This window comes from Pleurodeles waltl, chromosome 7, assembly GCF_031143425.1.
Source record: "Pleurodeles waltl isolate 20211129_DDA chromosome 7, aPleWal1.hap1.20221129, whole genome shotgun sequence".
NCBI lineage: Eukaryota > Metazoa > Chordata > Amphibia > Caudata > Salamandridae > Pleurodeles > Pleurodeles waltl.
The window spans coordinates 684,659,518-684,675,973 of NC_090446.1; positions in this window are offsets into that span (position 1 = coordinate 684,659,518).

Genomic DNA, 16,456 nt, shown 5'->3' on the forward strand with positions numbered 1-16,456 from the left:
AATGTCCAAAAATTCAAAAGGCATGGCCACCACATTCTTTAGACCTGCCGTTATGATGCATGCTTATGTATCACTTTCAAGAGTTTGAAAAGTTATAAAAATACAGTGGTCAACCACACATTCAACTTAATGTCTGTTAATTGCACTGGCAGACGAGCAATGAATTGGAAACCAAATGAAGAAAAACAAAATTCCTGTAAGACAGTTTTGTAGATAAATAGCTCCCTCAGGTGGTTAAACAACAGATTGTTCTGAAATGTTCTGTGAATGTGGGAGTGAGCTGCTTTTCTCACCATCCCATGTGTAGCTCCTCTCCAAGGGGCTGTCAATAGACTTGAACACCTCGTAATGATAAATGCCAGGAGCAGGCTTGAATTGTCTTGGTGCTGACCCACCATGAGGTAACACGTTGACAGGAAACTCCAGATGAAGCACATCAGTTCAAACGCCTCCTTTTAAATTAGTGAAGCCTCTCTAGAAGATAAAATTTCAACAAGGCATACATGTTTTTGACATTACTTGTAAGCTGCGTGGCTTCAAATCCAATTCCTCATCACCAGTTTAACCTCATGTAATGAGGAGATGGGAGACACAGAGTTGAGTACTAATCTTCATTCAGTTCTGAAATGGATGTCCTTCCACCGATTGCAAGCGAGTCCCACAACATGTCAAACAGTGCACTACACACACACATCAACAAATGGAAGGAAGAACAAGGAGGATATGGCAACCACAGGGAAAAACACACAATATCACTTTTATACTGCGTATTAGATTGCATGCCAGATGGTTGCCCAGTGGGAAAGCTTATGTTCAATATAGTAGGCTTTATTTGGCCATTGAAACAAGCAAATGGTAAAGGCTATGGGCCTGATTGGTTCATTGAGAACAGGACTATCAAATACTACAGGTCTGACATGTGCTGTGTGAAAATTATGTGTTCAGGCCAAATGGCCTTTAAGGGAAAGTTGTAATTATATTGTGCATATATAATGCACAATACCATTAAAAGATGACAGCTAGGAGGTATATTTATTACTTTTGCTTATTATTTTACCTTGATGGCATTTTTTCTTCTTTTATCATTTTAGTTTATCTTACATATTCCTGCTCAATTTGGTGCGTGTGTGTGTGTGTATATGTATATGTTTGTGTATGTGTGGTGTGCTATTGTGGGTGGGTAAATTAGTCAATAAAAAATAAGGGCCTCATTTATATGATGACAGTATTTATACTCCGCCGTAATAGAGATGGAGTATCTATACTGCTAACATGAAAGTCTGCCCATCCGATCTACATGTGGGTGGCCCTTCGGTTTGACTACAGAAGAGACTACTCCATCACTGACCTAGCCAAACATTTCTGACAGTGTGACAGAGCAAAGACCATAAGAGAAGTGGCTACATCTCAGCCCACCCAATCAGGATGGGTGGACATGTAGTCATTTTTTTTATGTCAGCCACTGCCAGGAAAATCCTGTTGGTGAGGGGCAGTAAAAAACAAACAACGCTTCCTCAGTCATGGAAGATGACTGCCCTGGTGTGGGGGGTATTACTTTTCTTATTTCTAAAAATAGAACCCCATCTTGGAATCTTCTTTCAAAAACAAATACGGCTTGGTGCAGGCTTGCATCCTGTTGATGCAGCCCTGCACAAAACAGCTGATTGCATTGACAGACACCACCCTGATGACAGTCCCTGCCCATGCTTTATAAATGACCACCAGCCTGCTGATCATTTATAAATTTGGTTTTTGGGCTGTTCACCAAGATGATGGAGGTATTTCCTCCATCACCCTGCAGTAACAACGGCCCAGCCACTGAAAACAGAGCTAGTTCCTTCTCAGTCCGTGTTTCTTCACTCTCCAAGAAGCACTTTTCCTCTCATGCTTTTTCTTACACTCAGCAAATGTGTATATTTACAACTTGGGCCCTTTCATTCTCCCGTATCTCCTTCTGATTTTCTTTGCCATTGCCCTTTATGAAAGGTTCACACAACTGAATAATATGTCATTAAGCTTTTTCAAGATCCTAATGTTTTTAAATGTAGGAGCTTTCATTGGTCTTCCCAATATTCAATTTTTCTTGGACAGCTAATTCCCACTAATCCCTATGCACTGGTAAATGATTTTTCTCTTTTACTCAATCCAGTAATTATTTCTCCATCTTTATGTCTATCTGTACCAAGACTCTTCCACCCATTTCCACCAATTTCATTCCTACGGTAAATACAAAAGAAAAACATTTTAGACAGATGTTTATGCATGCATTGTCAGTGACTTATAGATGTTAAATCTTGCCTAACAGAGCTAGATTGTGTTTCACATGTGTTGATGAACTACATTGTGACCACATATTGTACCTCCATATTGCATGCTGTGGGCTAGATTTCTGATGGTTTATGTTGATGCAGAATGGTGCATATTCTTGGTGACTTACGTACTTTCCAGAACAAATCCTGGTATGCCTTGGATGCAGCCCTAAAAAAAGGCAAGATTCACCTTATGTTTTGTTTCCGTTACCTTGCATCATGGGACATCCCATTGGTGGTACATGGATGTTACCAGGCAACCACTCATGGTTTATCATGAAAATTAGTATCTACAAATAACAAAATAACACAGAGCCAGCTTTGTACAACAACATTATGCCTCATAGGGGTAGATGTTACATTTCAGAAATGGTTTCATTTGTTAAAACATTATAAATTGGGCATGTGCATTGTAATTGACAGAGCACATACAAAGTGGGAAAAGTTTTAAATGATGGTATATTTTACTGAAAGTTTGCCTTGTGAGTACAAACCTGTGCCATTTAAAGACTATCCTGCTTTAGCTTTAAGCCTACAATAACTGATGAAGTCCACCAATTAGGAAGCAAGCTTTATCACTGAAATTACACCTGCACAACCAAAAAATAAAATGCCATTCAAAGAATGGAAAGTGACAGAGAATGAGTCATTTTATTTTGTTCTGAAGGGACTACACAATATAACTGTGTTACGCAAGGCAGCAGCAAGAAAGATTGATCTCAGGAATTTCTACTTGAGTATTGTTGTTTAGATATGTTACTAAAACATAATTTTTTCTTTGTTTTGTTTCCTCCATTTGCATGGGCTTCCACTAAAGGGGCTTGGTTAGAAGCATACTAACCATGCATACACTGTAGAGAATCTGAGAATAAAAAGTCACATTTTATCAACACAAGACTTTTCACATACAAACAAAATTCATAGCTGCAAGGGTTCCCATTTTTGTTTCCCCTTGATTTTTAAGTAACTGCTGAGATTTTTGATCCCATATTAACGATGTTAACAGCAAACTTTCATGTCCTGGAATGCAAGTAATGTCAGTTTAAAAGTCAGGACTTGCAAAGTGAGAAACTGGCCGAGGGGACAGTTGACAGCTATGAATGGCTTCACATCATTAGTACCACCTTAATGTAAAAAAGGCAAACAGTGTCGAAAAGCAGTGATGAGCATGCCTAAAGTATCGAGTTTCATATGTCTTAGAATGCAGGGCTACAAATTAAACTTGGGTAATTCAAAATGTTAAAAGTTTCTCAAGGTACCATGCTGTTGGCAGGGTTGATCACTCCTACAATGTCATATTACTCAGTAATGAGTAGGTAAATGACCTCAACTGGGTCCTAGAATTTGTAAATTAAAATATGTTATTATTGCACTCCTACTTTTTAATCCATTAATAGTTGTGTAAGCCAGACAGCGAGTGTGAGAGTTAAGAAGAAGTGAAAGAGAGTAAGGAGAAATCAGTGTAAGTTAGAGTGTAATACATAGACTTTCCATGCCTAAAACAGTCTACCATCTAACATAAGTACATTGGACACAATGCAACTAAGAAGGAACTAAGGGGCAGATATATGAAAAGTGGCCATGCACCTAGTGCAGCGCAATTTTTCTTGTGCCAATTAATGACCCCCTAACACCACCATGAGTGCACCGTATTTAAAATATGGCGCACCATGGCGGTATTCAGTGGTACTAACGTGATCATTTTTTACCCTACTTTGGTGCTTTGCAGGATTAGCATCATAAATTTGGTTGGTAATCCTGCAAAGCACCCAGAGGCCCATTGAAAACAATGGGAGCCTCCACTTAACACATGCTCTCTGCAGGCGTTAAAAATGTTGATAAAAATGACACAAAGAAATCTCTTAGATTTATTTGTGTCATTTTTTTGCCCCCTCCCTAGTGCCGGAATGCCCTCCTTTCATACATTATGCCTGGCGCAGGCATATTGTGGGTGCAAGGGTTTACAAAGTGGTGCAATGCATGCACTGCGCCACTTTGTGAAAATGGTGTGGCATTTTTGACCTTCCAACTCCACATCAGCATAAAACAATGACGCTAATGAGGTGTTGGAATGGCGCACTGCATTCTTTAACCCCCGGGGTGCCTTGGATGAGGTGATCTCGACCCAGCACACGGTTCCCGTGTGCCTGGGACGAGATCACCTCCTCCTGCACCCGGCCAACGGGGGAGCGCTAGCGCTCCCCGTGGGCCCCCCACCCACACCCCCCGGTCGGGGGATGGAAGGGGAATCCCTTCCCCCTCCACCCCTAACCCCCCCTCGGCAATCTGATGACGTCAGCGTGCTCACAGCGCGCCGACGTCATCAATTGTTGCCGAGGACGCGCTCGAAGCCATTTGCTTCCAGCGCATCTAGGGAAAGGAACACAAGGAGGTGAGTCCTTCCCTTTTTGGGGGTTTTGAGGGGAAAACAGACACGGGGGAAAGGAAAGGGTTTTTCCTTTCCCCCTGTGCCTGTTTTCAGTGGATTGCTGCTCCACAATCGCGGGCAGGGCCCGCGATCGTGGAGCCGGAATCCCCACTAGGCACCAGGGATTCTTTTTTAATGTGATTTAGGGGACGACCCCTTGGGCAAGGGTCGCCCCCATTGGGGGCTTTTTTTTTCCTATTTCGGCCCCCCTGGGGCAGATCGCCTATTTTTCGGCCGATCTGCCCCCAGGAGGGAGGTCCGAAAACCACCAGACACCAGGGAATTTATTTTCATTATGTTTTTGGGGAGCGACCCCTTGGGCAAGGGTCACTCCCCTTGGGGGGCATAAATAATCCTATTTCGGTGGCCCCTGGGGGCAGATCCGCCATTTTTTCGGCCGATCCGCCCCCAGGGGGGTAAAAAAACACTAGAACACCAGGTATTTTATTTTCCTTATGCTTTTGGACAGCGACCCCTTAGGCAAGGGTCGCTGCCCCGGGGGCAATAATTATTTATATATTTCAGCCCCCCCGGGGCTAGATCAGCCATGTTTTTGGCCGATCTGGCCCCGGGGGGGGGGTCGAAACCCTCTAGGCGCCGGGGATTGTGGTGTGTGTGTTTTGTGTGTTTTGGGGCACCCGTTGGGCAAGGGTCAAAGGGGGTAAATTCTGTATTGGCCATTTCTGCCCACCTTGGAGGCAGATCGGCCTATTTATTTTTAGGCCCATCTGCCCCCAAGGGGGGCAAAAGGCACCAAGATGTCAGAGATGTTTGTTTTTTTTGGTTCCCTTTGTTTTTTTTGTGCTGGGGGCACCCCCATTTGCCCCCTTTGGCAAGGGTCACCCCCCCCCCCAAACAGGGTACAGAGCTGTTGGCCATTTCTGCCCCCCTTGGGGCAGATTGGCCTATTTTGTTTTAGGCCCATCTGCCCCCTAGGGGGGGCAGAAGCCACTTAGGCTCCAGGGACAGTTTCTAAGTTCTTGGTGGCGGGGTGTTTGTCAACCGGCAAAGTATTTGTATTTGTGATTATAACAGTTTATTTCTTCTTTTTGTTCGAGTTCAAAGCTTTTGCTTCCTTTTCTGTGGATCCTTGCGGTTTTGGCAGTAGTTGTCCTGCGGTTTGCATAGTTGCATGTTTTAGGTAAGTAAAAGCAATTTACTCCAAAGGAGTATTGTTGACATGCATGAATGACATGTTTGTAGGTAGTGTACTAAATGTAGTATTGTGTGTGAGTAGTTGAGTAGTTGCTGGTGAGTAGCCTTTTCAGGCAAGTGAGTAGTATAGTTTTTTAGTACATAACTAATTGTGATAAAGCTACACTTTGTTTATTACTCATTTTAGTGCTGGTGGTTGCTGGCAATCCATTTGTTATTAGTGAAGATCATGGCTAGCTGCAGAGTGACCGGTCAGCAGGTTGTTGGCATGCTTTTTGAGTCGTCTTCAGACCATGATTACGAGGCTGACTCTGCATCTGAGGCAGAAGAGGAAGTGAGAGATTCTGGCAGTGAGTTTTCTGTCCGAGAGAATTCTTCTGATGAGGAAGCCACTCTTAGTGCAGATGAAGGGCCTGTTTGAGAGGAAGACATTGATGTGCCAAGAGTGCAGCAGCCTGGGGCTGAAGGGTTTCCCATTAGAAGACCTGACACCTGGATTACCCCAAACATGGAGGAGCCACAGTTACCTGCATTTACTGGTCTCCCAGGGTGCAGAGTCAATAAAGAAAACTTTTTGCCTGTCGATTTCTTTCACTTGTTTATGGACGATGTATTTTTGGAAGAGATTGTGGAGCAGACTAATGTGTATGCCGAGCAATATTTGAGAGACAACGCTGCCAGACTTAGGCCTCAGTCTAGAGCTACTCAGTGGGTTCCCACATATCTGGAAGAGATGAAAACGTTTTTAGGTTTGACTTTTTTGATGGGGTTGATAAGGAAGCCGTCACTGGCTTCTTATTGGTCTACTAGTCCCTTGAAAGCAACGGCTATATTTCCTGCAACTATGACTCGTAATCGCTATTTGCTTCTTCTTCGTATGCTGCGTTTTGTAGACAATGCTTTAGCCTTGCCACGAGATCACCCTGATTGTGACCGTCTTTTCAAGATTAGGCCTGTCCTTGATCATTTTGTAGATCGGTTTTAAGAGGTCTATGTTCCAGGCAAAGAGATAAGTGTGGACGAGTCTTTGGTCCTTTTCAAGGGGGGTTTCGTTTTTAAGCAGTACATTCCTAGTAAGAGGGCACGGTATGGGATTAAATTGTATATGCTGTCAGAAAGCAGTACAGGATACGTGTATAATTTCTGGGTCTACACTGGTAGGGATTCCAGTATTGAACCTCCTGGTTGTCCGGCCACTTTTGGAGTTAGCGAAAACATTGTGTGGGAACTTGGTAGACGACTGTTTAACAAAGGTCACCATTTGTATGGAGATCATTTCTACACTGGAGTGCAGTTGTTCAAGGAGTTGTTTAGAGTAGACACTGTTGCTTGTGGCACAATCTGTTCTAACCGGAAAGGCTATCCAAAGGAGATTGTCTGCAAAAAACTTGAGAGGGGACAGTGCAGTGCCTTGCGGAATAATGAGCTGCTAGCTCTGAGATTTTCAGACAGGAAGGATGTGTACATGTTATCTACCATCCATGATGAGAGTACTTCCCCTGTGACTGTTTGGGGCCAGGTTGCCGAAGCGCTCAAACCTGCGTGCATTTTGGACTACAATAGGCACATGGGTGGTGTTGATAGAGTAGATCAGAGGTTAGAACCTTACACTGCTCTGCGTAAGTCTTATGTGTGGTATAAAAAGTTGGCCCTACATTTATTTAATCTAGCAACTTTTAATGCCTTTATTGTGTTCAAGGATTGTTCACCTGAGTTAAGGATGACATTTTTTAAATTTCAGGAGTCGGTGATAGAGAGCCTTATTGAGCTGGAACAGGCAAGAGTTCCTAGAGTAGCAGTGGTGGAGGAAGTGGCTAGATTGAAAGATCGCCACTTTCCAGATCACATTCCTCCCACTCCCAAGAAAGACTTACCCACTAAGAAATGTAGAGTATGTGCCCGAAGAGGTATCCTGAGGGAGAGCCAGATGTACTGCCCCGAAAGCCTGGGTTGTGTGTACCTGGCTGTTTTAGAAATTACCACACCAAGAAATATTTTGCGGAAATACCGTGAGCATAAACTGCCTATTTTATATTTTCATATGTTCAGTTTCGCGGATGGCTTTACTGTAATCTATTTAGTTAGAGCTTTTGTGTTTGTATTTGTGTACTTATTTTATAATTAGTTAGTGGTTTCTTTGTTGTTTATAAATGGAAAAAAAAGTGATGGCGGTGTGCGTGGGATGGAGGTTGGCTAGCGGTGTGCTTGGGGTGGCACTTGGCTGGCAGTGTTCTTGGGGTGGCGTTTGGCTGCCAGTGTGCGTGGGGTGGCGCTTGGCTGGCGGTGTGCTTGGGGTGGGTCTTGGCTGGCAATGTGCGTGGGGTGGCACTTGACTGGCGGTGTGCGTGGGGTGGCACTTGGCTGGCAGTGTGCTTGGGGTGGCACTTGGCTGGCAGTCTGCGTGGAGTGGTGCTTGGCTGGCGGTGTGCGTGGGGTGGCGCTTAGCTGGCAGTGCCAGCCAAACGTCAGTCCACACACTCCCATCAGCTAGTGTGACTGCTGTGTCAGGTATGTGGGCGTATGATGGGCCCTTGAGTGGCGCTGTCTGTCGATGCAAGTGTTGCAATGTGATGGGCCCATGGCTGTCAGTGTGAATGGTCTTGTGCATGTCATGTATGAAAGGTGTGTGAATGGACTGTAAAACGGTTGGTGCCTTGACGCAGCTTTACAGCTCACGAGCTGTGAGTCATTGGTTCAGTGTTTTGGCCTTTCAGTTCTTAACAGTGCATTTCACTTTTGTGAAATCTCTTGTTAATAAAATTTGATCTACTGAACCATCACTCACCCTCGTGCCAAATCCAACTAGTATGTGTGGTACAAATGACAAAACCTGCTCCGCTGTAATCAGGCGTCACAGCACACTTGTGACACACTAGGGGCCTGATTCTAACTTTGGAGGACGGTGTTAAACCGTCCCAAAAGTGGCGGATATACCACCTACCGTATTACGAGTTCCATAGGATATAATGGACTCGTAATACGGTAGGTGGTATATCCGCCACTTTTGGGACGGTTTAACACCGTCCTCCAAAGTTAGAATCAGGCCCTAGGTGTCTCAGGTGGGACCCTGATGATGAAGCATGCCACCAACTTGGTTGGTGGGTGAGGGGTCTTTTTCACATAAGCTAAGTGTGTTTCTTTTCACAATTTTAGTGTTTGGCACATCACAGATGTATGTGGACACATCAAAATGATATATTGCAAAACTACCTGTGTTTGGTGGGCAGGGGGCACCTATTTTTTTGGTCGTGGGTGAGGCCTTCATCTAGGGAAACCTACCAAACCCAGACATTTTTTAAAAGTAGACACCCCCAGGAGTCCAGGGAGGTGTGGCTTGCGTGGATCCCCCAACATTTTCTTACCCAGACTCCTCCGCAAACCTCAATATTTGCTTACAAAAGCATATTTTCCTGACTTTTCTTAGTAGGATCACCGCTCCAGCACAAAATTCCTACTCCCCAGAGTTCCCCTCAGTCTCCCAAATAAAATGACACCTCACTTGTGTGAGTCCCCAAAGCACAGTCAGCCTAAAGATGTATAAAAGAAGAATATGTCCTTATCAACTCGCTGTGCTATCCCCCCTATCTCTACAAGTTTTTGGCCTTATTCTGTTGCAGGCACCTGGCCCACCCACACAAGTGAGGTATAATTTTTCGGGAGACTTGGGGGAATGCTGGGTGGAAGGAAATTTGTGGCTCCTCTCAGATTCAAGAACTTTCTGTCACCGAAATGTGAGAAAAAAGTGTTTTTTTAGCCACATTTTGAGGTTTGCAAAGGACTCTGGGTAACAGAACTTGGTGAGAGCCCCACAAGTCACCCCGTCTTGGGTTCCCCTAGGTCTCTAGTTTTCAAAAATGCACTGGTTTGGTAGGTTTCTGTAGGTGCCGGCTGAGCTAGAGGCCAAAATCCACAGGTAGGCACTTTGCAAAAAACACCTCTGTTTTCTGTGGAAAAATGTGATGTGTCCACGTTGTGTTTTGGGGCATTTCCTGACGCCGGCACTAGGCCTACCCACACAAGTGAGGTACCATTTTTATCGGGAGACTTGGGGGACGCTGGGTGGAAGGAAATTTGTGGCTCCTCTCAGATTCCAGAAATTTCTGTCACCAAAATGTGAGGAAAAAGTGTTTTTTTAGTCAAATTGTGAGGTTTGCAAAGGATTTTGGGGAACAGAACCTGGTGAGAGGCCCACAAGTCACCCTGTCTTGGATTCCTACGTCTCTAGTTTTCAAAAATGCCCAGGTTTGGTAGGTTTCACTAGATGCCGGCTGAGCTAGAGGCCAAAATCCACAGGTTGGCACTTTGCAAAAAACACCTCTGTTCCCTGTGGAAAAATGTGATGTGTCCACATTGTGTTTTGGGGCATTTCTTGTCACGGGCACTAGGCCTACCCACACAAGTGAGGTACCATTTTTATCAGGAGACATGGGGGAACGCTGGGTGGAAGGAAATTTGTGGCTCCTCTCAGATTCGAGAACTTTCTGTCACCGAAATGTGAGGGAAAAGTGTTTTTTTAGCCAAATTTTGAGGTTTGCAAAGGATTCTGGGTAACAGAACCTGGGGAGAGCCCAAAAAGTCACCCTGTCTTGGGTTCCCCTAGGTCTCTAGTTTTCAAAAATGCCCAGGTTTGGTAGGTTTCCCTAGGTGCCGGCTGAGCTAGAGGCCAAAATCCACAGGTTGGCACTTTCCAAAAAACACCTCTGTTTTCTTTGAGAAAATGTGATGTGTCCACTTTGTGTTTTGGGGCATTTCCTGTCGCAGACACTAGGCCTACCCACACAAGTGAGGTACCAGTTTTATTGGGAGACTTGGGGGAACGCTGGGTGGAAGGACATTTGTCGCTCCTCTCAGATTCCAGAACTTTCTGTCACCGAAATGTGAGAAAAAAGTGTTTTTTTAGCCACATTTTGAGGTTTGCAAAGGATTCTGGGTAACAGAACCTGATGCGAGCCCCACAAGTCACCCCATCTTGGATTCCCCAAGGTCTCTAGTTTTAAAAAATGCACAGGTTTGGTAGGTTTCCCTAGGTGTCAGCTGAACTAGAGGCCAAAATCCACAGGTAGGCACTTTGCAAAAAACACCTCTGTTTTCTGTCGAAAAATGTGATGTGTCCACGTTGTGTTTTAGAGCATTTCCTGTCGCGGGCACTATGCCTACCCACACAAGTGAGGTACCATTTCTATCGGGAGACTTGAGGGAATGCTGGGTGGAAGGAAATTTGTGGCTCCTCTCAGATTCCAGAACTCTCTGTCACGGAAATGTGAGGCAAAAGTGTTTTGTTAGCCACATTTTGAGGTTTGCAAAGGACTCTGGGTAACAGAACCTGGTGAGAGCCCCACAAGTCACCCGTCTTGGATTCCCCTAGGTCTCTAGTTTTCAAAAATGCACAGGTTTGGTAGGTTTTCCTAGGTGCCGGCTGAGCTAGAGGCCAAAATCCACAGGTAGGGACTTTGCAAAAAACACCTTTGTTTTCTTTGAGAAAATGTGACGTGTCCAGTTTGTGTTTTGGGATATTTCCTGTCTGGGGCACTAGGCCTACCCACACAAGTGAAGTACCATTTTTATCGGGAGACTTGGGGCAACATAGAATAGCAAAACAAGTGTTATTGCCCCTTGTCTTTCTCTAAATTTTTTCCTTCCAAATATAAGACAGTGTGTCAAAAGGACGTCTATTTGAGAAATGTCCTGTAATTCACATGCTAGTATGGGCACCCCGGAATTCAGATCTGTGCAAATAACCACTGCTCCTCAACACCTTATCTTGTGCCCATTTTGGAAATACAAAGGTTTTCTTGATACCTATTTTTTATATTTCAGCAAATGAATTGCTGTATACCCGGTATAGAATGAAAACCCACTGCGGGGTGCAGCTCATCTATTGGCTCTGGGTACGTAGGGTTCTTGATGAACCTACAAGCCCTATATATCCCCGCACCCAGTAGAGTCCAGCAGACGTAACAGTATATTGCTTTCAAAAATCTGACATCGCAGAAAAAAGTTACAGAGTAAAACGCAGAGAACAACTGCTGGTTTTTTTCACCTCAATTTCAATTTATTTTTTTATTTCAGTTACGATTTTCTGTAGGAAACCCTTGTAGGATCTACACAAATTACCCATTGCTGAATTCAGAATTTTGTCTACTTTTCAGAAATGTTTAGGGTTCTGGGATCCAGCATTGGTTTCATGCCTATTTCTGTCACTGAGTGGAAGGAGGCTGAAAGCACAAAAAATCGTAAAAATGGGGTATGTCACAGTAAAATGCCAAAGTTGTGTTGAAAAATTGGGTTTTTGGATTCCAGTCAGCCTGTTCCTGAAAGCTGGGAAGCTGGTAATTTTAGCACCGCAAACCCTTTGTTGATGCCATTTTCAGGGAAAAAAAACACAAGCCTTCTTCTGCAGCCCTTTTATCCAATTGTTTTGAAAAAAATAACTTTTCACTGTATTTTGGCTCATTTCTTGGCCTCCTTCAGGGGAACCCACAAAGTCTGGGTACCTCTAAAATCCATAGGATGTTGTAAAAAAGGATGCAATTTTGGCGTGAGTAGCTTATGTGGACAAAATGTTATGAGGGCCTAAGCGCGAACTGCCTCAAATAGCCAAAAAAAGGCTTGCCACCTGAGGGGGAAAAGGCCTGGCAGCGAAGGGGTTAATCTGGCCCTACCTACCTTGCATTACTTCAACTTTAATTTAAATAGGTGCTTCACAATAATCACTAGAAAATTTACCATATTTTGTGAACACTGGAAAACAAAGGCTTTGTCAGTCAGTTAAAATTCTTTATTTGGCTAAATCATTGCCATAAAAGCACAGAGAACAACAAATAATGATTAAAACTAGTGATTAAAAATGCTGCAAAATAAAATGCAACACCCTATAAAAGGGTAATCATTAAAACATCATTACAAAACCAACATCTCATACCTTTTCCTTATGCAAAGAGCAGATCTAATAAAATTCAGAACTGCACAACAACTTTTCAAAGAATCAAGATTCTGCAAAAAAATTCATAGCTTCACGCTATTTGAACCCATCCACTTCCAAACCTGGAATTAGAAAGGACTTTCTTGGACATTTTCTAGAGAGCAGAACAGAGTAAAGTGACTCGTGTTTTGTTGTGTAACATGATTACGATAACACAGGGCGACATCCTGCACCAAGCCTCCCTGAACAAGAAACGCAGCCCTAAAGTGTATCAGGTTTAGCCTAAAGAAAGTTAACAGGGCATGGTAACATGAATATGAGAACCAAGTCAAATATTGCTCTGTATTATTTGTTGTTCAATCAAAATATCCAAGTCCGCTAGTTTCAAATTCAAAATATTTAGCAATCTACTATTTCTCACAAATTCTTTGTAGTGCTTTTTTACCAGTATCTTGAGATCCCGACACATACAAATTGGTTCTAAAAATATTTCAGGGAGACCAATCTCAGTCAAAAGTGTTTTAAAATACTTAAACCATGGAATTGTCTCAATATGTTGCAAAGGCAACCAATCCAAAATACATTCTGTAGTAAATTTCCCTTTTGGGTTCAACCAGCATTTCACCCAGAGTAAACGGGTAGCAATTTTAAATTGATCCTCCACGAAAGCTAACCCAAATTCCTCGAGAGCAAAAAAGTTAGCTGTATTCCTTGGGATAGCTAACAGGCGGCGGGCAAAGCCATTTTCAACTTGTTGAATTGTCTCAATGTCCTGGAACTCCCAACTCCACCTCTATATACGACAGCAGAAAAGCTTTTTTAAAAATATTGTAAGCATTTCTGCCGAGGGTTTGTGATTTTAATTTCACGCAAAGCAAAAAATAGCCTCAGAACTCCTCAGCATCTGCTGAGATTTTATTGCAATAAGATCTTCCCAAGAGGTATTGGAGCTAAAACCAATCCCTAAGTAGTTAAAAACGTTTGTTCTGTGCAAGACCATTCCCCTCATAACGTGTGTCATTGTTTTAACATATTTTGGGCCACGGAACATTACAAAGGTTTTTGTTTGGTTTATCCTGAAATCTAACCCCTCCATAAATTCTCTAAATGACAGTCAAAATTTGAAGACTAAGGCCCATATTTACACTATTTGACGCAAATCAGTGCTTGGGCAGATTTGCGTCAAAAAGTTTACTGCCGGCTAACGCCATTCCAACGTGCCAGCCGGGTGCCTTATTTATGGAATGAGTTAGCCGGCGCTGCGGCATGGTTAGCCTAAAAATAAATGACGGTAACCGTCAGCGGAGGCGAAGGGAAGACTGGGGCTTATGCGCCAAAGAATGGTGCAAGTCAGGTTAGAATAAAAAATATTGGCTCTAACCTGACTTGTGCCATTTTTTGATGCACAACCCCCATGGAAATGACTCCTGACTTAGCAAAGACAGGACTCATGCCCCCCTTCACAATGGCCATGCCCAGGGGACTTCTGTCACAGTGGCGTGTAAGGGGGCCCAAGTTAGGCCCCCGTATGCCACTTAAAAAAAAAAGAATTATACTTACCTGCACTTACCTGCACTCACCATGGATAGGTCCCCGCATCCATGGGTATCCTCCAGGGGTGGGCGAGGGTTGCAGGGGGTGTCCCTGGGTGCAGGGAAGGGAACCTGTGGACTGCATCCCTGGTCTCCCACCATGGAAATGAGCCCACAGGCACCTTAACGCCTGCCCTGACCCAGGCACCATGTTTTAAGGCCCGCCTCCTCCTGTGCGTCATTTTGACGCCAGAGGATAAATAAGGCGCACATGCCTTAGAGACATTAGTTGCACGGGAACGCCTACCTTGCATGTCATTAGCGCAAGGTAGGTTTTCACGTACAAAAAATGACTCAAACTCCATAACTTTGGAGCTAGACGGGTCTAGCGCCAAAGTATCAATATGTTACGTTTTTGCTGAATTTGCTTAAAAATAATGATGCAAATCCGGCGCAAACAGAGTATAAATATGGGCCTAATTGTGGTATGAGATAGTAAAACCATGTCATCTGGGCTTAGTAGTATTGGGATTGGGAATCCACCCAACCTGTGTACTTCCACAACAGCCTGGTTTGGATGGTCCAATATACCATTAATATAAATAAAAAATGAAAAGGGGGCAAGAATACACCCCTGTCTCACCCCTCTGGATGATGATATCTGGGGTGTCGATTCTCCCTGTAGCCCATAGTGAACCATCACATTTAAAACATAAAGAAGCAGCTTCATCAAAATAAGTAAGTCAGACTTAAAGTCCAAGGTATCCATAATAACCCCGAGGTTATCCCTATTTACAAGGTCAAATGCACTTGTAAGATCTTTAAAGGCTAAATGATTAGACCCTTTTTTTCATGGATGTACCTACTGATAATGAGATTAAAGTTTGAAACTTGTTCAATTGTGCCAACCCCTGCCCTTAAGCCAAATTGAACTGGCGTTAGCACCTTGCATGCCTCTGCCCACATTTCTAGATGGCCCACAATTACCCTTCCTAATATTTTAGCTGGACCATCTATCAGGGAAATTGCCCTATATCACATTGGTGAGGATCGATCCCCTATCTTAAAAATCTGAACCAGTATTGCTTATCTCCAAGGTCCAGGACCTTAGCGTCAACAGCACTTCTCAGAAACTTTGTAAGTAAGGGGGACCATAATTTGATATCTGCTTTGAAGAAATCTACTGGCACCCCATCAGGGCCTGGATATTTACCAGGGGCTGAAAGATTGAATGCCCTTTCGGCTTTCCCCACTTCGATAGGCATTGATAAAGGAACGGACAGAGTTCTGCTACTTGATTCTCCTCACTCGACTGTCCAGATGGACTGAATTGAATGTGTAATGCAAAACCAAATCCTCTACCAGGGCCATCGCTCCCATTCTAGGTCTATCAAATTCTATAAAAAAGGGCAATACATGACCTCCCAAAACTTTACATTATTCTTTGTAACAGCAGCTTCATTTAGATCCTCCTAAGCTAAAAACCTGATTTCTTCTTTCCTACTCTCCACCATGGCCTTATATTCCTGTCCAGCCCTACGGACCGCCTTTGGGCAATGGGGCCTATCTTTTAAAGCATACAGTAACTGTTTATGTGCTTCCAAGCATGCCTTATTAAACCAGAAAAATATAAGAGCAGGTTGTGGAGATCTCAAGACTGTCAGGCCTACACAAATATTCTTTATTGGAAACCATATTATCTTGTATAATTTTACTTGAAAAAGAAATTGGGTTAATTTGTTCCCATTTAATTTTGATACCCTTATTCTTGTTAAATAACCACTTATGCTTCAGATCTATAGGGTTATAATAAATATTAATATTTAAAGTGGTACAAAGAGGGCTATGGTCGCTCAAACAATTTGCAACAACATTAAATTCAGAAGACAAATGCATAGAATCCACAAAAATAATTACAAAATCCATAACATTTCCATTAATCCCCCCTGAGAAAGTTGGAATTGTATCGGAGCTAAACACCGCCCCCCTGGAGTTCAAGTATGTGCAAATCTAATTTGCATAATATCGTGCCAGAGTATAAAATGAGGACACACCCAAGGGAAGTATGCTTAAAATGGGCTCTACTCAACCCATCATTATCCTGTGAAAC